We start from the raw sequence: 21307 nt of genomic DNA, 5'->3' as shown, positions 1-21307 counted from the left end.
AAGTCAGGCACCCTAACCCCCTGCCGGGGCCTAATTATTGAGTCTTCAGGATCTCTTTCTCTTCCTTAAAGCCACAGAGAATCTCATTAACGTATCTCCACCAGAAGAGTGATGTATTATTGGCTATTGATGTTCATTCTGAAGAGGAGCATCTTTGACAATACTGCAAATAGGCTTCCCATTCCTAACCCTTTTCTCTGTACATAGAAGTATTTATTAAACATAAAATAGTTACCAATTCTTAATTACAGTGTTTGTCCAGTGTCTAACAAATGTTATATATATAAATATCCCTGTTTTCATCGTTGTTTATTCTGTTTAATGCTATTATAATGGCTTTTTCCATCTTATTTGATTGAATATAGACTCTGCTGTTAGGGTTAGAATTCTTGCACACTGTAGGGAGTCATATACGACAGTTTTATCGTTTTAAGGCCCAACTAATTCATACTTAAAGATGCTAAGATTGGCTTCACCCATGGATGTTCTTCATGTTTCTTTGGTGGCCCATATAACAACAACCTTTACAAAGTGGTAGAAAATAAAGCCAGAAGAACAAGTGATGAGGCTAAAAAATACAGAACAAAATTAATGAAAAACAAGAATCATAATAAATCAAAAAATAGAAGACGCAGAACATACAGTAGAAGAGAAAACCATCAGGAACATGTTATCAAAAACATTAGAACGTTTACTCAAGAAAGATCTGTAATTTGCTATGATACCCATGGAATTATCAGCTGAACAGATAAAATAAAAATTGAAATCGAAGAACTGAGTAGAAAATTAATTAATCACAAGCGAACAGAACAACAAAATAATGGAAAACAACGAACAATTTTCAGAAAAGTGAACCGTATAATAAAAGAACCATAGCAAGATTACTATGAATTAAATAGAAAACAAAATTACAAGTTATTTTTCAAATGAACTAAATAAATATACGAACATTGGTTGAATTTGTAAGGGAATTTTTGATGTAGACAGAATGTCTGAAACAAAGAAGGCATCAGGTTTTAGTGAATAAAAAATACGAACTCGAAGGATCTACAATAAACAAAGTAGTCCCTGATATGTAAAAAAACAGAATACTGATAAAAAAATTGAATAAGTCAGTGGAGATAAAAGTAAAACAAGACATGGAAGAGAAACTCAATCTATGTTCGAAGGATGAAAATATGATCAACGTTGAACTTTATTCTATGCAGGTATACATACAAGATACGAGTTAGGCCTACATACAAGATACAAGTTAGGCCTACATACAAGATACAAGTTAGGCCAATTTTGTCACCATATAAGAACTTCACGTATGAATTATGTAAATTATTAAGTTTGATTCTAAAACTATACACAAGAGAAAAATACCTGTTAGGTCTGTAACTGAAGGCTTGTCTCTACCTGTTTGGTCTGTAACTGAAGGCTTGTCTCTACCTGTTTGGTCTGTTACTGAAGGCTAGTCTCTACCTGTTAGGTCTGTAACTGAAGGCTAGTTTCTACCTGTTTGGTCTGTAACTCAAGGCTAGTCTCTACCTGTTAGGCTGAGAGGGCAAGCATGTTTAGTGCGATAGTGATTGGAACCCGCGACTCTCAGATTACGAGTCGAACGCCTTAACCCACCTGGGCATGCCGGACCCCTTACAACTGACCTGGCTAAACTTAAATCACTTTAAAAGCTGCTCTTATGCGGTAATTATTTTTCTAACTCTTATGTTGAAAAAATTAAGAAATAAACAGCTTCTAAACTGTCAGTAACAACTTCTTCCGGTCTTTATTTACAGGTTAGTAGACAGACGTGCGTCGTCAAAAATTACATATTGCTAGTTCATTCAACACTTATTTTGCAGTGTATTTAGTTCTTATATACGAATCTCTCACAAGAAATAAATTCACTTCCATCAAATCAATTATATTTTCGTTTAGTCACGAAATATGTATGTTTAATCTTGACAGTAAACGATTGATCGACATTCACAACATGGTACAGCAAAGACAAATAGGTGCCTAGTTAAAAGGTAATCAGAATACGAAGAAGATTCAAACTGATCGCCGTTATCTCTGTCTGATACATCTGGCTTTGGTCAAATATAAGTTAATTCCCTTCGAACGTCAAAATAACGTGGTCAATTTTTTAACAGACATTAAAGAGCTAATAGCATAGGTTTCAACTAGAACGAATAAACTTTCCTTTACAAATCATACCACGATCTGTTTACAAGTAGCATTTGTTTTACGTGGAACTCTATTTTCATGCAATTCTTTCTTTAAATAATATTTTAAAAAAGTACGTTCTTGTTTGTTGTAAACATTAGAGCTCGCTAAATTCATGTTGCAGAGGAGAATTTTAAGAACTCTATCCTACAGCCTTTCGGCCCGAACTGTTTTTCGTATTGATGACCTTTGAAAATATCGTAGCGAATCCAAAGTGAGTTTTGCCGTCTTAAATATCGTACGATGGTGACGAAAGGTTCCACGTTTGCGACTTATCTACAAACCCAAAAACTGCTTTGAAACGAGTTTCTTTTCGTAAGTTAGAAACACAATCGATTGACTTAAACTTCTCCACCTGTAAAGTAGTGACGCCTCTTTACGAGATACCGCTCCTGAAACAAATTGTCATTTGAAGAGCGGTTAGGGAGGAAAAAATTAATACTTTCATTCCCATGCCGGGAATTGAACCCGGGCCTCCTGGGTGAGAGCCAGGTATCCTAGCCACTAGACCACATGGGATATGTAGACTATTATCATTTCACAGTTATTTCTACCCTTACTAAAACACAAAATCAATTCTGAGCAGTAGTGATATGCTAAATTCACGGTTTTTACCAAATACACTTAACGTACGCCTTCGTAATAAAGAGCGACTTCAAAAATAACACACAGAAAAAATTTGTATCCAAATACCTAACATTTTAATTCTCGAATGTTATCCGCTGTTCCACATAGAATTCAGAGATATGCATATAAATGCTTCTTAACTTATCGAATAAGAATCTTCCCAAAACAATTGTCATCTTCAACTCAAAAACAACGCATATCAAAGTTCATTCACAGAACACTGTGCTATCACACGCTACCCCTCCTACTTACATAACACGAAACATAATCTCCATCAGAATATCAACGAAAATCGTCCTTTCAAAAACTAAACCTCTAAAAACACTATCATCATGCGATCATTTTCGGTTCCCACGAACACAAGTAATTCTCAAAATTATAAGTTATTTTCCATCTTACCCGGATGTCCAACACTACTCTAAATTCAAGTTCGCTTCAAAATCTTTTCTTTATTCCTACATTTCTTAACGTGGCAAAGAGAAACCACAAATGTACTCATTTTCTTCCTGAAAAGTGATATGGATTTTCGTAACGTTCTTGTCATAAACGCAAAAGGTATTACAGTTTCGAAAAGTAAGTACGCGGCTACACATTTCACACAAATAGTTAACTATCGTGTTTTTCATAAATAAGAAACTTTTCTATAAACACCAATAAATGGATAAAAGTATAAGTTTCTAAAACGACCAAGCTGTCGAAACACAAATGTAAAATGCTTATCCACATTTCTTTGTGATTAAGTCTAAGAACGATATAAAGCGTCTACTGCTTAACGACAGCTATCATACTGAATATCATTATCCCAATTTTAAGACGACTAGACTAATACTTAAAATGTTTGACCACCATCGTTCACAATTGTGTACGAAACCTTGATTTAACGATATATTCCCAGGAGTACGTTGTTTATACTATCTAGGATTAAAATCGTAGAAAAAGGATCCACCTGGCGACCGCTCTTCAGTATTCTTCCTCAAACAGTCCGTTAGACACTGTGAACGTGTAACATATTACTTTACTTATTTAAATTTACTCACATTTAGAGGTTAGAAAGTTCGATCGTCGGTTCCGAAGATTATAAGTTGGCGCATACAGGAAAGTGTTGCACTTCCATGCGTGTAAGATGCAAAAGTCGGATTTTATATTCTTACTTGTTTTTATAAAATTAAACGTATGTTAGTATTGCTATTGAAACGGTTAGTAGCTGGGAGGCTTTCCATCAGTAAAGAGTACAATTGAAAAAGAATTACAGTATATAAACCTATTTATAAAAGTGCATTTAAGAATTCCAAAAGTATTTCGATGTGTAACAATGCAATGTAACTGTCATCGCTGCTATATGATCTATACTGTAGTTAGTTTTCAAAACGAGAGGCACTATTACAGCCAAACAGTTCAACATCCCTCTCTCTGTTTGAATTTTAATAAAAGCAGTAAATATTGAAAATAAGAATGTATCAAGTGAGAGTTGACTCTCTCACAAGAAATAAATTCACTTCCATCAAATCAATTATATTTTTCGTTTAGTCACGAAATATGTATGTTTAATCTTGACAGTAAACGATTGATCGACATTCACAACATGGTACAGCAAAGACAAATAGGTGCCTAGTTAAAAGGTAATCAGAATACGAAGAAGATTCAAACTGATCGCCGTTATCTCTGTCTGATACATCTGGCTTTGGTCAAATATAAGTTAATTCCCTTCGAACGTCAAAATAACGTGGTCAATTTTTTAACAGACATTAAAGAGCTAATAGCATAGGTTTCAACTAGAACGAATAAACTTTCCTTTACAAATCATACCACGATCTGTTTACAAGTAGCATTTGTTTTACGTGGAACTCTATTTTCATGCAATTCTTTCTTTAAATAATATTTTAAAAAAGTACGTTCTTGTTTGTTGTAAACATTAGAGCTCGCTAAATTCATGTTGCAGAGGAGAATTTTAAGAACTCTATCCTACAGCCTTTCGGCCCGAACTGTTTTTCGTATTGATGACCTTTGAAAATATCGTAGCGAATCCAAAGTGAGTTTTGCCGTCTTAAATATCGTACGATGGTGACGAAAGGTTCCACGTTTGCGACTTATCTACAAACCCAAAAAACTGCTTTGAAACGAGTTTCTTTTCGTAAGTTAGAAACACAATCGATTGACTTGAACTTCTCCACCTGTAAAGTAGTGACGCCTCTTTACGAGATACCGCTCCTGAAACAAATTGTCATTTGAAGAGCGGTTAGGGAGGAAAAATTAATACTTTCATTCCCATGCCGGGAATTGAACCCGGGCCTCCTGGGTGAGAGCCAGGTATCCTAGCCACTAGACCACATGGGATATGTAGACTATTATCATTTCACAGTTATTTCTACCCTTACTAAAACACAAAATCAATTCTGAGCAGTAGTGATATGCTAAATTCACGGTTTTTACCAAATACACTTAACGTACGCCTTCGTAATAAAGAGCGACTTCAAAAATAACACACAGAAAAAATTTGTATCCAAATACCTAACATTTTAATTCTCGAATGTTATCCGCTGTTCCACATAGAATTCAGAGATATGCATATAAATGCTTCTTAACTTATCGAATAAGAATCTTCCCAAAACAATTGTCATCTTCAACTCAAAAACAACGCATATCAAAGTTCATTCACAGAACACTGTGCTATCACACGCTACCCCTCTTACTTACATAACACGAAACATAATCTCCATCAGAATATCAACGAAAATCGTCCTTTCAAAACTAAACCTCTAAAACACTATCATCATGCGATCATTTTCGGTTCCCACGAACACAAGTAATTCTCAAAATTATCAGTTATTTTCCATCTTACCCGGATGTCCAACACTACTCTAAATTCAAGTTCGCTTCAAAATCTTTTCTTTATTCCTACATTTCTTAACGTGGCAAAGAAAACCACAAATGTACTCATTTTCTTCCTCAAAAGTGCTATGGATTTTCGTAACGTTCTTGTCATAAACGCAAAAGGTATTACAGTTTCGAAAAGTAAGTACGCGGCTACACATTTCACACAAATAGTTAACTATCGTGTTTTTCATAAATAAGAAACTTTTCTATAAACACCAATAAAAGGATAAAAGTATAAGTTTCTAAAACGACCAAGCTGTCGAAACACAAATGTAAAATGCTTATCCACATTTCTTTGTGATTAAATCTAAGAACGATATAAAGCGTCTACTGCTTAACGACAGCTATCATACTGAATATCATTATCCCAATTTTAAGACGACTAGACTAATACTTAAAATGTTTGACCACCATCGTTCACAATTGTGTACGAAACCTTGATTTAACGATATATTCCCAGGAGTACGTTGTTTATACTATCTAGGATTAAAATCGTAGAAAAAGGATCCACCTGGCGACCGCTCTTCAGTATTCTTCCTCAAACAGTCCGTTAGACACTGTGAACGTGTAACATATTACTTTACTTATTTAAATTTACTCACATTTAGAGGTTAGAAAGTTCGATCGTCGGTTCCGAAGATTATAAGTTGGCGCATACAGGAAAGTGTTGCACTTTAACGCGTGTAAGATGCAAAAGTCGGATTTTATATTCTTACTTGTTTTTATAAAATTAAACGTATGTTAGTATTGCTATTGAAACGGTTAGTAGCTGGGAGGCTTTCCATCAGTAAATAGTACAATTGAAAAAGAATTACAGTATATAAACCTATTTATAAAAGTGCATTTAAGAATTCCAAAAGTATTTCGATGTGTAACAATGCAATGTAACTGTCATCGCTGCTATATGATCTATACTGTAGTTAGTTTTCAAAACGAGAGGCACTATTACAGCCAAACAGTTCAACATCCCTCTCTCTGTTTGAATTTTAATAAAAGCAGTAAGTATTGAAAATAAGAAATGTATCAAGTGAGAGTTGACTCTCTCACAAGAAATAAATTCACTTCCATCAAATCAATTATATTTTTCGTTTAGTCACGAAATATGTATGTTTAATCTTGACAGTAAACGATTGATCGACATTCACAACATGGTACAGCAAAGACAAATAGGTGCCTAGTTAAAAGGTAATCAGAGGTCGAAGAAGATTCAAACTGATCGCCGTTATCTCTGTCTGATACATCTGGCTTTGGTCAAATATAAGTTAATTCCCTTCGAACGTCAAAATAACGTGGTCAATTTTTTAACAGACATTAAAGAGCTAATAGCATAGGTTTCAACTAGAACGAATAAACTTTCCTTTACAAATCATACCACGATCTGTTTACAAGTAGCATTTGTTTTACGTGGAACTCTATTTTCATGCAATTCTTTCTTTAAATAATATTTTAAAAAAGTACGTTCTTGTTTGTTGTAAACATTAGAGCTCGCTAAATTCATGTTGCAGAGGAGAATTTTAAGAACTCTATCCTACAGCCTTTCGGCCCGAACTGTTTTTCGTATTGATGACCTTTGAAAATATCGTAGCGAATCCAAAGTGAGTTTTGCCGTTTTAAATATCGTACCATGGTGACGAAAGGTTCCACGTTTGCGACTTATCTACAAACCCAAAAACTGCTTTGAAACGAGTTTCTTTTCGTAAGTTAGAAACACAATCGATTGACTTGAACTTCTCCACCTGTAAAGTAGTGACGCCTCTTTACGAGATACCGCTCCTGAAACAAATTGTCATTTGAAGAGCGGTTAGGGAGGAAAAATTAATACTTTCATTCCCATGCCGGGAATTGAACCCGGGCCTCCTGGGTGAGAGCCAGGTATCCTAGCCACTAGACCACATGGGATATGAAGGCTATTATCATTTCACAGTTATTTCTACCCTTACTAAAACACAAAATCAATTCTGAGCAGTAGTGATATGCTAAATTCACGGTTTTTACCAAATACACTTAACGTACGCCTTCGTAATAAAGAGCAACTTCAAAAATAACACACAGAAAAAAATTTGTATCCAAATACCTAACATTTTAATTCTCGAATGTTATCCGCTGTTCCACATAGAATTCAGAGATATGCATATAAATGCTTCTTAACTTATCGAATAAGAATCTTCCCAAAACAATTGTCATCTTCAACTCAAAACAACGCATATCAAAGTTCATTCACAGAACACTGTGCTATCACACGCTACCCCTCCTACTTACATAACACGAAACATAATCTCCATCAGAATATCAACGAAAATCGTCCTTTCAAAACTAAACCTCTAAAAACACTATCATCATGCGATCATTTTCGGTTCCCACGAACACAAGTAATTCTCAAAATTATCAGTTATTTTCCATCTTACCCGGATGTCCAACACTACTCTAAATTCAAGTTCGCTTCAAAATCTTTTCTTTATTCCTACATTTCTTAACGTGGCAAAGAAAAACCACAAATGTACTCATTTTCTTCCTCAAAAGTGCTATGGATTTTCGTAACGTTCTTGTCATAAACGCAAAAGGTATTACAGTTTCGAAAAGTAAGTACGCGGCTACACATTTCACACAAATAGTTAACTATCGTGTTTTTCATAAATAAGAAACTTTTCTATAAACACCAATAAATGGATAAAAGTATAAGTTTCTAAAACGACCAATCTGTCGAAACACAAATGTAAAATGCTTATCCACATTTCTTTGTGATTAAATCTAAGAACGATATAAAGCGTCTACTGCTTAACGACAGCTATCATACTGAATATCATTATCCCAATTTTAAGACGACTAGACTAATACTTAAAATGTTTGACCACCATCGCTCACAATTGTGTACGAAACCTTGATTTAACGATATATTCCCAGGAGTACGTTGTTTATACTATCTAGGATTAAAATCGTAGAAAAAGGATCCACCTGGCGATCGCTCTTCAGTATTCTTCCTCAAACAGTCCGTTAGACACTGTGAACGTGTAACATATTACTTTACTTATTTAAATTTACTCACATTTAGAGGTTAGAAAGTTCGATCGTCGGTTCCGAAGATTATAAGTTGGCGCATACAGGAAAGTGTTGCACTTTAACGCGTGTAAGATGCAAAAGTCGGATTTTATATTCTTACTTGTTTTTATAAAATTAAACGTATGTTAGTATTGCTATTGAAACGGTTAGTAGCTGGGAGGCTTTCCATCAGTAAATAGTACAATTGAAAAAGAATTACAGTATATAAACCTATTTATAAAAGTGCATTTAAGAATTCCAAAAGTATTTCGATGTGTAACAATGCAATGTAACTGTCATCGCTGCTATATGATCTATACTGTAGTTAGTTTTCAAAACGAGAGGCACTATTACAGCCAAACAGTTGAACATACCTCTCTCTGTTTGAATTTTAATAAAAGCAGTAAATATTGAAAATAAGAAATGTATCAAGTGAGAGTTGACTCTCTCACAAGAAATAAATTCACTTCCATCAAATCAATTATATTTTTCGTTTAGTCACGAAATATGTATGTTTAATCTTGACAGTAAACGATTGATCGACATTCACAACATGGTACAGCAAAGACAAATAGGTGCCTAGTTAAAAGGTAATCAGAGGTCGAAGAAGATTCAAACTGATCGCCGTTATCTCTGTCTGATACATCTGGCTTTGGTCAAATATAAGTTAATTCCCTTCGAACGTCAAAATAACGTGGTCAATTTTTTAACAGACATTAAAGAGCTAATAGCATAGGTTTCAACTAGAACGAATAAACTTTCCTTTACAAATCATACCACGATCTGTTTACAAGTAGCATTTGTTTTACGTGGAACTCTATTTTCATGCAATTCTTTCTTTAAATAATATTTTAAAAAAGTACGTTCTTGTTTGTTGTAAACATTAGAGCTCGCTAAATTCATGTTGCAGAGGAGAATTTTAAGAACTCTATCCTACAGCCTTTCGGCCCGAACTGTTTTTCGTATTGATGACCTTTGAAAATATCGTAGCGAATCCAAAGTGAGTTTTGCCGTCTTAAATATCGTACGATGGTGACGAAAGGTTCCACGTTTGCGACTTATCTACAAACCCAAAAACTGCTTTGAAACGAGTTTCTTTTCGTAAGTTAGAAACACAATCGATTGACTTAAACTTCTCCACCTGTAAAGTAGTGACGCCTCTTTACGAGATACCGCTCCTGAAACAAATTGTCATTTGAAGAGCGGTTAGGGAGGAAAAATTAATACTTTCATTCCCATGCCGGGAATTGAACCCGGGCCTCCTGGGTGAGAGCCAGGTATCCTAGCCACTAGACCACATGGGATATGAAGGCTATTATCATTTCACAGTTATTTCTACCCTTACTAAAACACAAAATCAATTCTGAGCAGTAGTGATATGCTAAATTCACGGTTTTTACCAAATACACTTAACGTACGCCTTCGTAATAAAGAGCGACTTCAAAAATAACACACAGAAAAAATTTGTATCCAAATACCTAACATTTTAATTCTCGAATGTTATCCGCTGTTCCACATAGAATTCAGAGATATGCATATAAATGCTTCTTAACTTATCGAATAAGAATCTTCCCAAAACAATTGTCATCTTCAACTCAAAAAACGCATATCAAAGTTCATTCACAGAACACTGTGCTATCACACGCTACCCCTCCTACTTACATAACACGAAACATAATCTCCATCAGAATATCAACGAAAATCGTCCTTTCAAAACTAAACCTCTAAAAACACTATCATCATGCGATCATTTTCGGTTCCCACGAACACAAGTAATTCTCAAAATTATCAGTTATTTTCCATCTTACCCGGATGTCCAACACTACTCTAAATTCAAGTTCGCTTCAAAATCTTTTCTTTATTCCTACATTTCTTAACGTGGCAAAGAAAAACCACAAATGTACTCATTTTCTTCCTCAAAAGTGCTATGGATTTTCGTAACGTTCTTGTCATAAACGCAAAAGGTATTACAGTTTCGAAAAGTAAGTACGCGGCTACACATTTCACACAAATAGTTAACTATCGTGTTTTTCATAAATAAGAAACTTTTCTATAAACACCAATAAATGGATAAAAGTATAAGTTTCTAAAACGACCAAGCTGTCGAAACACAAATGTAAAATGCTTATCCACATTTCTTTGTGATTAAGTCTAAGAACGATATAAAGCGTCTACTGCTTAACGACAGCTATCATACTGAATATCATTATCCCAATTTTAAGACGACTAGACTAATACTTAAAATGTTTGACCACCATCGTTCACAATTGTGTACGAAACCTTGATTTAACGATATATTCCCAGGAGTACGTTGTTTATACTATCTAGGATTAAAATCGTAGAAAAAGGATCCACCTGGCGATCGCTCTTCAGTATTCTTCCTCAAACAGTCCGTTAGACACTGTGAACGTGTAACATATTACTTTACTTATTTAAATTTACTCACATTTAGAGGTTAGAAAGTTCGATCGTCGGTTCCGAAGATTATAAGTTGGCGCATACAGGAAAGTGTTGCACTTCCATGCGTGTAAGATGCAAAAGTCGGATTTTATATTCTTACTTGTTTTTATAAAATTAAACGTATGTTAGTATTGCTATTGAAACGGTTAGTAGCTGGGAGGCTTTCCATCAGTAAAGAGTACAATTGAAAAAGAATTACAGTATATAAACCTATTTATAAAAGTGCATTTAAGAATTCCAAAAGTATTTCGATGTGTAACAATGCAATGTAACTGTCATCGCTGCTATATGATCTATACTGTAGTTAGTTTTCAAAACGAGAGGCACTATTACAGCCAAACAGTTCAACATCCCTCTCTCTGTTTGAATTTTAATAAAAGCAGTAAATATTGAAAATAAGAATGTATCAAGTGAGAGTTGACTCTCTCACAAGAAATAAATTCACTTCCATCAAATCAATTATATTTTTCGTTTAGTCACGAAATATGTATGTTTAATCTTGACAGTAAACGATTGATCGACATTCACAACATGGTACAGCAAAGACAAATAGGTGCCTAGTTAAAAGGTAATCAGAATACGAAGAAGATTCAAACTGATCGCCGTTATCTCTGTCTGATACATCTGGCTTTGGTCAAATATAAGTTAATTCCCTTCGAACGTCAAAATAACGTGGTCAATTTTTTAACAGACATTAAAGAGCTAATAGCATAGGTTTCAACTAGAACGAATAAACTTTCCTTTACAAATCATACCACGATCTGTTTACAAGTAGCATTTGTTTTACGTGGAACTCTATTTTCATGCAATTCTTTCTTTAAATAATATTTTAAAAAAGTACGTTCTTGTTTGTTGTAAACATTAGAGCTCGCTAAATTCATGTTGCAGAGGAGAATTTTAAGAACTCTATCCTACAGCCTTTCGGCCCGAACTGTTTTTCGTATTGATGACCTTTGAAAATATCGTAGCGAATCCAAAGTGAGTTTTGCCGTCTTAAATATCGTACGATGGTGACGAAAGGTTCCACGTTTGCGACTTATCTACAAACCCAAAAACTGCTTTGAAACGAGTTTCTTTTCGTAAGTTAGAAACACAATCGATTGACTTAAACTTCTCCACCTGTAAAGTAGTGACGCCTCTTTACGAGATACCGCTCCTGAAACAAATTGTCATTTGAAGAGCGGTTAGGGAGGAAAAATTAATACTTTCATTCCCATGCCGGGAATTGAACCCGGGCCTCCTGGGTGAGAGCCAGGTATCCTAGCCACTAGACCACATGGGATATGTAGACTATTATCATTTCACAGTTATTTCTACCCTTACTAAAACACAAAATCAATTCTGAGCAGTAGTGATATGCTAAATTCACGGTTTTTACCAAATACACTTAACGTACGCCTTCGTAATAAAGAGCGACTTCAAAAATAACACACAGAAAAAATTTGTATCCAAATACCTAACATTTTAATTCTCGAATGTTATCCGCTGTTCCACATAGAATTCAGAGATATGCATATAAATGCTTCTTAACTTATCGAATAAGAATCTTCCCAAAACAATTGTCATCTTCAACTCAAAACAACGCATATCAAAGTTCATTCACAGAACACTGTGCTATCACACGCTACCCCTCCTACTCACATAACACGAAACATAATCTCCATCAGAATATCAACGAAAATCGTCCTTTCAAAACTAAACCTCTAAAAACACTATCATCATGCGATCATTTTCGGTTCCCACGAACACAAGTAATTCTCAAAATTATCAGTTATTTTCCATCTTACCCGGATGTCCAACACTACTCTAAATTCAAGTTCGCTTCAAAATCTTTTCTTTATTCCTACATTTCTTAACGTGGCAAAGAAAACCACAAATGTACTCATTTTCTTCCTCAAAAGTGCTATGGATTTTCGTAACGTTCTTGTCATAAACGCAAAAGGTATTACAGTTTCGAAAAGTAAGTACGCGGCTACACATTTCACACAAATAGTTAACTATCGTGTTTTTCATAAATAAGAAACTTTTCTATAAACACCAATAAATGGATAAAAGTATAAGTTTCTAAAACGACCAAGCTGTCGAAACACAAATGTAAAATGCTTATCCACATTTCTTTGTGATTAAGTCTAAGAACGATATAAAGCGTCTACTGCTTAACGACAGCTATCATACTGAATATCATTATCCCAATTTTAAGACGACTAGACTAATACTTAAAATGTTTGACCACCATCGTTCACAATTGTGTACGAAACCTTGATTTAACGATATATTCCCAGGAGTACGTTGTTTATACTATCTAGGATTAAAATCGTAGAAAAAGGATCCACCTGGCGATCGCTCTTCAGTATTCTTCCTCAAACAGTCCGTTAGACACTGTGAACGTGTAACATATTACTTTACTTATTTAAATTTACTCACATTTAGAGGTTAGAAAGTTCGATCGTCGGTTCCGAAGATTATAAGTTGGCGCATACAGGAAAGTGTTGCACTTCCATGCGTGTAAGATGCAAAAGTCGGATTTTATATTCTTACTTGTTTTTATAAAATTAAACGTATGTTAGTATTGCTATTGAAACGGTTAGTAGCTGGGAGGCTTTCCATCAGTAAAGAGTACAATTGAAAAAGAATTACAGTATATAAACCTATTTATAAAAGTGCATTTAAGAATTCCAAAAGTATTTCGATGTGTAACAATGCAATGTAACTGTCATCGCTGCTATATGATCTATACTGTAGTTAGTTTTCAAAACGAGAGGCACTATTACAGCCAAACAGTTCAACATCCCTCTCTCTGTTTGAATTTTAATAAAAGCAGTAAATATTGAAAATAAGAAAATGTATCAAGTGAGAGTTGACTCTCTCACAAGAAATAAATTCACTTCTATCAAATCAATTATATTTTTCGTTTAGTCACGAAATATGTATGTTTAATCTTGACAGTAAACGATTGATCGACATTCACAACATGGTACAGCAAAGACAAATAGGTGCCTAGTTAAAAGGTAATCAGAGGTCGAAGAAGATTCAAACTGATCGCCGTTATCTCTGTCTGATACATCTGGCTTTGGTCAAATATAAGTTAATTCCCTTCGAACGTCAAAATAACGTGGTCAATTTTTTAACAGACATTAAAGAGCTAATAGCATAGGTTTCAACTAGAACGAATAAACTTTCCTTTACAAATCATACCACGATCTGTTTACAAGTAGCATTTGTTTTACGTGGAACTCTATTTTCATGCAATTCTTTCTTTAAATAATATTTTAAAAAAGTACGTTCTTGTTTGTTGTAAACATTAGAGCTCGCTAAATTCATGTTGCAGAGGAGAATTTTAAGAACTCTATCCTACAGCCTTTCGGCCCGAACTGTTTTTCGTATTGATGACCTTTGAAAATATCGTAGCGAATCCAAAGTGAGTTTTGCCGTCTTAAATATCGTACGATGGTGACGAAAGGTTCCACGTTTGCGACTTATCTACAAACCCAAAAAACTGCTTTGAAACGAGTTTCTTTTCGTAAGTTAGAAACACAATCGATTGACTTAAACTTCTCCACCTGTAAAGTAGTGACGCCTCTTTACGAGATACCGCTCCTGAAACAAATTGTCATTTGAAGAGCGGTTAGGGAGGAAAAAATTAATACTTTCATTCCCATGCCGGGAATTGAACCCGGGCCTCCTGGGTGAGAGCCAGGTATCCTAGCCACTAGACCACATGGGATATGTAGACTATTATCATTTCACAGTTATTTCTACCCTTACTAAAACACAAAATCAATTCTGAGCAGTAGTGATATGCTAAATTCACGGTTTTTACCAAATACACTTAACGTACGCCTTCGTAATAAAGAGCGACTTCAAAATAACACACAGAAAAAATTTGTATCCAAATACCTAACATTTTAATTCTCGAATGTTATCCGCTGTTCCACATAGAATTCAGAGATATGCATATAAATGCTTCTTAACTTATCGAATAAGAATCTTCCCAAAACAATTGTCATCTTCAACTCAAAAACAACGCATATCAAAGTTCATTCACAGAACACTGTGCTATCACACGCTACCCCTCCTACTTACATAACACGAAACATAATCTCCATCAGAATATCAACGAAAATCGTCCTTTCAAAAACTAAACCTCTAAAAACACTATCATCATGCGATCATTTTCGGTTCCCACGAACACAAGTAATTCTCAAAATTATCAGTTATTTTCCATCTTACCCGGATGTCCAACACTACTCTAAATTCAAGTTCGCTTCAAAATCTTTTCTTTATTCCTACATTTCTTAACGTGGCAAAGAAAACCACAAATGTACTCATTTTCTTCCTCAAAAGTGCTATGGATTTTCGTAACGTTCTTGTCATAAACGCAAAAGGTATTACAGTTTCGAAAAGTAAGTACGCGGCTACACATTTCACACAAATAGTTAACTATCGTGTTTTTCATAAATAAGAAACTTTTCTATAAACACCAATAAATGGATAAAAGTATAAGTTTCTAAAACGACCAAGCTGTCGAAACACAAATGTAAAATGCTTATCCACATTTCTTTGTGATTAAGTCTAAGAACGATATAAAGCGTCTACTGCTTAACGACAGCTATCATACTGAATATCATTATCCCAATTTTAAGACGACTAGACTAATACTTAAAATGTTTGACCACCATCGTTCACAATTGTGTACGAAACCTTGATTTAACGATATATTCCCAGGAGTACGTTGTTTATACTATCTAGGATTAAAATCGTAGAAAAGGATCCACCTGGCGATCGCTCTTCAGTATTCTTCCTCAAACAGTCCGTTAGACACTGTGAACGTGTAACATATTACTTTACTTATTTAAATTTACTCACATTTAGAGGTTAGAAAGTTCGATCGTCGGTTCCGAAGATTATAAGTTGGCGCATACAGGAAAGTGTTGCACTTCCATGCGTGTAAGATGCAAAAGTCGGATTTTATATTCTTACTTGTTTTTATAAAATTAAACGTATGTTAGTATTGCTATTGAAACGGTTAGTAGCTGGGAGGCTTTCCATCAGTAAAGAGTACAATTGAAAAAGAATTACAGTATATAAACCTATTTATAAAAGTGCATTTAAGAATTCCAAAAGTATTTCGATGTGTAACAATGCAATGTAACTGTCATCGCTGCTATATGATCTATACTGTAGTTAGTTTTCAAAACGAGAGGCACTATTACAGCCAAACAGTTCAACATCCCTCTCTCTGTTTGAATTTTAATAAAAGCAGTAAATATTGAAAATAAGAAATGTATCAAGTGAGAGTTGACTCTCTCACAAGAAATAAATTCACTTCCATCAAATCAATTATATTTTTCGTTTAGTCACGAAATATGTATGTTTAATCTTGACAGTAAACGATTGATCGACATTCACAACATGGTACAGCAAAGACAAATAGGTGCCTAGTTAAAAGGTAATCAGAATACGAAGAAGATTCAAACTGATCGCCATTATCTCTGTGTGATACATCTGGCTTTGGTCAAATATAAGTTAATTCCCTTCGAACGTCAAAATAACGTGGTCAATTTTTTAACAGACATTAAAGAGCTAATAGCATAGGTTTCAACTAGAACGAATAAACTTTCCTTTACAAATCATACCACGATCTGTTTACAAGTAGCATTTGTTTTACGTGGAACTCTATTTTCATGCAATTCTTTCTTTAAATAATATTTTAAAAAAGTACGTTCTTGTTTGTTGTAAACATTAGAGCTCGCTAAATTCATGTTGCAGAGGAGAATTTTAAGAACTCTATCCTACAGCCTTTCGGCCCGAACTGTTTTTCGTATTGATGACCTTTGAAAATATCGTAGCGAATCCAAAGTGAGTTTTGCCGTCTTAAATATCGTACGATGGTGACGAAAGGTTCCACGTTTGCGACTTATCTACAAACCCAAAAACTGCTTTGAAACGAGTTTCTTTTCGTAAGTTAGAAACACAATCGATTGACTTGAACTTCTCCACCTGTAAAGTAGTGACGCCTCTTTACGAGATACCGCTCCTGAAACAAATTGTCATTTGAAGAGCGGTTAGGGAGGAAAAAATTAATACTTTCATTCCCATGCCGGGAATTGAACCCGGGCCTCCTGGGTGAGAGCCAGGTATCCTAGCCACTAGACCACATGGGATATGTAGACTATTATCATTTCACAGTTATTTCTACCCTTATTAAAACACAAAATCAATTCTCAGCAGTAGTGATATGCTAAATTCACGGTTTTTACCAAATACACTTAACGTACGCCTTCGTAATAAAGAGCGACTTCAAAAATAACACACAGAAAAAATTTGTATCCAAATACCTAACATTTTAATTCTCGAATGTTATCCGCTGTTCCACATAGAATTCAGAGATATGCATATAAATGCTTCTTAACTTATCGAATAAGAATCTTCCCAAAACAATTGTCATCTTCAACTCAAAAACAACGCATATCAAAGTTCATTCACAGAACACTGTGCTATCACACGCTTCCCCTCCTACTCACATAACACGAAACATAATCTCCATCAGAATATCAACGAAAATCGTCCTTTCAAAACTAAACCTCTAAAAACACTATCATCATGCGATCATTTTCGGTTCCCACGAACACAAGTAATTCTCAAAATTATCAGTTATTTTCCATCTTACCCGGATGTCCAACACTACTCTAAATTCAAGTTCGCTTCAAAATCTTTTCTTTATTCCTACATTTCTTAACGTGGCAAAGAAAAACCACAAATGTACTCATTTTCTTCCTCAAAAGTGCTATGGATTTTCGTAACGTTCTTGTCATAAACGCAAAAGGTATTACAGTTTCGAAAAGTAAGTACGCGGCTACACATTTCACACAAATAGTTAACTATCGTGTTTTTCATAAATAAGAAACTTTTCTATAAACACCAATAAATGGATAAAAGTATAAGTTTCTAAAACGACCAAGCTGTCGAAACACAAATGTAAAATGCTTATCCACATTTCTTTGTGATTAAGTCTAAGAACGATATAAAGCGTCTACTGCTTAACGACAGCTATCATACTGAATATCATTATCCCAATTTTAAGACGACTTAACTAATACTTAAAATGTTTGACCACCATCGTTCACAATTGTGTACGAAACCTTGATTTAACGATATATTCCCAGGAGTACGTTGTTTATACTATCTAGGATTAAAATCGTAGAAAAAGGATCCACCTGGCGATCGCTCTTCAGTATTCTTCCTCAAACAGTCCGTTAGACACTGTGAACGTGTAACATATTACTTTACTTATTTAAATTTACTCACATTTAGAGGTTAGAAAGTTCGATCGTCGGTTCCGAAGATTATAAGTTGGCGCATACAGGAAAGTGTTGCACTTCCATGCGTGTAAGATGCAAAAGTCGGATTTTATATTCTTACTTGTTTTTATAAAATTAAACGTATGTTAGTATTGCTATTGAAACGGTTAGTAGCTGGGAGGCTTTCCATCAGTAAAGAGTACAATTGAAAAAGAATTACAGTATATAAACCTATTTATAAAAGTGCATTTAAGAATTCCAAAAGTATTTCGATGTGTAACAATGCAATGTAACTGTCATCGCTGCTATATGATCTATACTGTAGTTAGTTTTCAAAACGAGAGGCACTATTACAGCCAAACAGTTCAACATCCCTCTCTCTGTTTGAATTTTAATAAAAGCAGTAAATATTGAAAATAAGAAAATGTATCAAGTGAGAGTTGACTCTCTCACAAGAAATAAATTCACTTCCATCAAATCAATTATATTTTTCGTTTAGTCACGAAATATGTATGTTTAATCTTGACAGTAAACGATTGATCGACATTCACAACATGGTACAGCAAAGACAAATAGGTGCCTAGTTAAAAGGTAATCAGAATACGAAGAAGATTCAAACTGATCGCCATTATCTCTGTGTGATACATCTGGCTTTGGTCAAATATAAGTTAATTCCCTTCGAACGTCAAAATAACGTGGTCAATTTTTTAACAGACATTAAAGAGATAATAGCATAGGTTTCAACTTGAGCGAATAAAGTTTCCTTTACAAATCATACCACGATCTGTTTACAAGTAGCATTTGTTTTACGTGGAACTCTATTTTCATGCAATTCTTTCTTTAAATAATATTTTAAAAAAGTACGTTCTTGTTTGTTGTAAACATTAGAGCTCGCTAAATTCATGTTGCAGAGGAGAATTTTAAGAACTCTATCCTACAGCCTTTCGGCCCGAACTGTTTTTCGTATTGATGACCTTTGAAAATATCGTAGCGAATCCAAAGTGAGTTTTGCCGTTTTAAATATCGTACCATGGTGACGAAAGGTTCCACGTTTGCGACTTATCTACAAACCCAAAAACTGCTTTGAAACGAGTTTCTTTTCGTAAGTTAGAAACACAATCGATTGACTTGAACTTCTCCACCTGTAAAGTAGTGACGCCTCTTTACGAGATACCGCTCCTGAAACAAATTGTCATTTGAAGAGCGGTTAGGGAGGAAAAATTAATACTTTCATTCCCATGCCGGGAATTGAACCCGGGCCTCCTGGGTGAGAGCCAGGTATCCTAGCCACTAGACCACATGGGATATGTAAAGTATTATCATTTCACAGTTATTTCTACCCTTACTAAAACACAAAATCAATTCTGAGCAGTAGTGATATGCTAAATTCACGGTTTTTACCAAATACACTTAACGTACGCCTTCGTAATAAAGAGCGACTTCAAAAATAACACACAGAAAAAAATTTGTATCCAAATACCTAACATTTTAATTCTCGAATGTTATCCGCTGTTCCACATAGAATTCAGAGATATGCATATAAATGCTTCTTAACTTATCGAATAAGAATCTTCCCAAAACAATTGTCATCTTCAACTCAAAACAACGCATATCAAAGTTCATTCACAGAACACTGTGCTATCACACGCTACCCCTCCTACTTACATAACACGAAACATAATCTCCATCAGAATATCAACGAAAATCGTCCTTTCAAAACTAAACCTCTAAAAACACTATCATCATGCGATCATTTTCGGTTCCCACGAACACAAGTAATTCTCAAAATTATCAGTTATTTTCCATCTTACCCGGATGTCCAACACTACTCTAAATTCAAGTTCGCTTCAAAATCTTTTCTTTATTCCTACATTTCTTAACGTGGCAAAGAAAAACCACAAATGTACTCATTTTCTTCCTCAAAAGTGCTATGGATTTTCGTAACGTTCTTGTCATAAACGCAAAAGGTATTACAGTTTCGAAAAGTAAGTACGCGGCTACACATTTCACACAAATAGTTAACTATCGTGTTTTTCATAAATAAGAAACTTTTCTATAAACACCAATAAATGGATAAAAGTATAAGTTTCTAAAACGACCAATCTGTCGAAACACAAATGTAAAATGCTTATCCACATTTCTTTGTGATTAAGTCTAAGAACGATATAAAGCGTCTACTGCTTAACGACAGCTATCATACTGAATATCATTATCCCAATTTTAAGACGACTAGACTAATACTTAAAATGTTTGACCACCATCGCTCACAATTGTGTACGAAACCTTGATTTAACGATATATTCCCAGGAGTACGTTGTTTATACTATCTAGGATTAAAATCGTAGAAAAAGGATCCACCTGGCGATCGCTCTTCAGTATTCTTCCTCAAACAGTCCGTTAGACACTGTGAACGTGTAACATATTACTTTACTTATTTAAATTTACTCACATTTAGAGGTTAGAAAGTTCGATCGTCGGTTCCGAAGATTATAAGTTGGCGCATACAGGAAAGTGTTGCACTTCCATGCGTGTAAGATGCAAAAGTCGGATTTTATATTCTTACTTGTTTTTTATAAAATTAAACGTATGTTAGTATTGCTATTGAAACGGTTAGTAGCTGGGAGGCTTTCCATCAGTAAAGAGTACAATTGAAAAAGAATTACAGTATATAAACCTATTTATAAAAGTGCATTTAAGAATTCCAAAAGTATTTCGATGTGTAACAATGCAATGTAACTGTCATCGCTGCTATATGATCTATACTGTAGTTAGTTTTCAAAACGAGAGGCACTATTACA

At 34.6% G+C, this 21307-nt stretch overlaps 8 non-coding genes across 8 annotated transcripts; all 8 read right to left on the bottom strand.

The window, feature by feature from the left end:
* Positions 1-2658: 2658 nt before the first annotated feature.
* On the bottom strand, positions 2659-2730 carry TRNAE-CUC (transfer RNA glutamic acid (anticodon CUC)). Its single transcript has one exon. It is a non-coding gene; the product is annotated as a tRNA-Glu (tRNA).
* Positions 2731-5100: 2370 nt separating this feature from the next.
* On the bottom strand, positions 5101-5172 carry TRNAE-CUC (transfer RNA glutamic acid (anticodon CUC)). Its single transcript has one exon. It is a non-coding gene; the product is annotated as a tRNA-Glu (tRNA).
* A 2367-nt stretch (positions 5173-7539) lies between these two features.
* TRNAE-CUC (transfer RNA glutamic acid (anticodon CUC)) lies at positions 7540-7611 on the bottom strand. Its single transcript has one exon. It is a non-coding gene; the product is annotated as a tRNA-Glu (tRNA).
* A 2369-nt stretch (positions 7612-9980) lies between these two features.
* On the bottom strand, positions 9981-10052 carry TRNAE-CUC (transfer RNA glutamic acid (anticodon CUC)). The gene has a single exon. It is a non-coding gene; the product is annotated as a tRNA-Glu (tRNA).
* Positions 10053-12418: 2366 nt separating this feature from the next.
* Positions 12419-12490, bottom strand: TRNAE-CUC (transfer RNA glutamic acid (anticodon CUC)). The gene has a single exon. It is a non-coding gene; the product is annotated as a tRNA-Glu (tRNA).
* Positions 12491-14860: 2370 nt separating this feature from the next.
* On the bottom strand, positions 14861-14932 carry TRNAE-CUC (transfer RNA glutamic acid (anticodon CUC)). The gene has a single exon. It is a non-coding gene; the product is annotated as a tRNA-Glu (tRNA).
* A 2368-nt stretch (positions 14933-17300) lies between these two features.
* Positions 17301-17372, bottom strand: TRNAE-CUC (transfer RNA glutamic acid (anticodon CUC)). The gene has a single exon. It is a non-coding gene; the product is annotated as a tRNA-Glu (tRNA).
* A 2370-nt stretch (positions 17373-19742) lies between these two features.
* On the bottom strand, positions 19743-19814 carry TRNAE-CUC (transfer RNA glutamic acid (anticodon CUC)). Its single transcript has one exon. It is a non-coding gene; the product is annotated as a tRNA-Glu (tRNA).
* Positions 19815-21307: the final 1493 nt, after the last annotated feature.

The sequence above is a fragment of the Tachypleus tridentatus genome, chromosome 3 (genome assembly GCF_004210375.1).
Source record: "Tachypleus tridentatus isolate NWPU-2018 chromosome 3, ASM421037v1, whole genome shotgun sequence".
In the NCBI taxonomy this organism is placed as follows: Eukaryota; Metazoa; Arthropoda; class Merostomata; order Xiphosura; family Limulidae; genus Tachypleus; species Tachypleus tridentatus.
The sequence above is the reverse complement of the archived record's forward strand: the minus strand, read 5'-3'. Positions and strand labels throughout refer to the sequence as shown.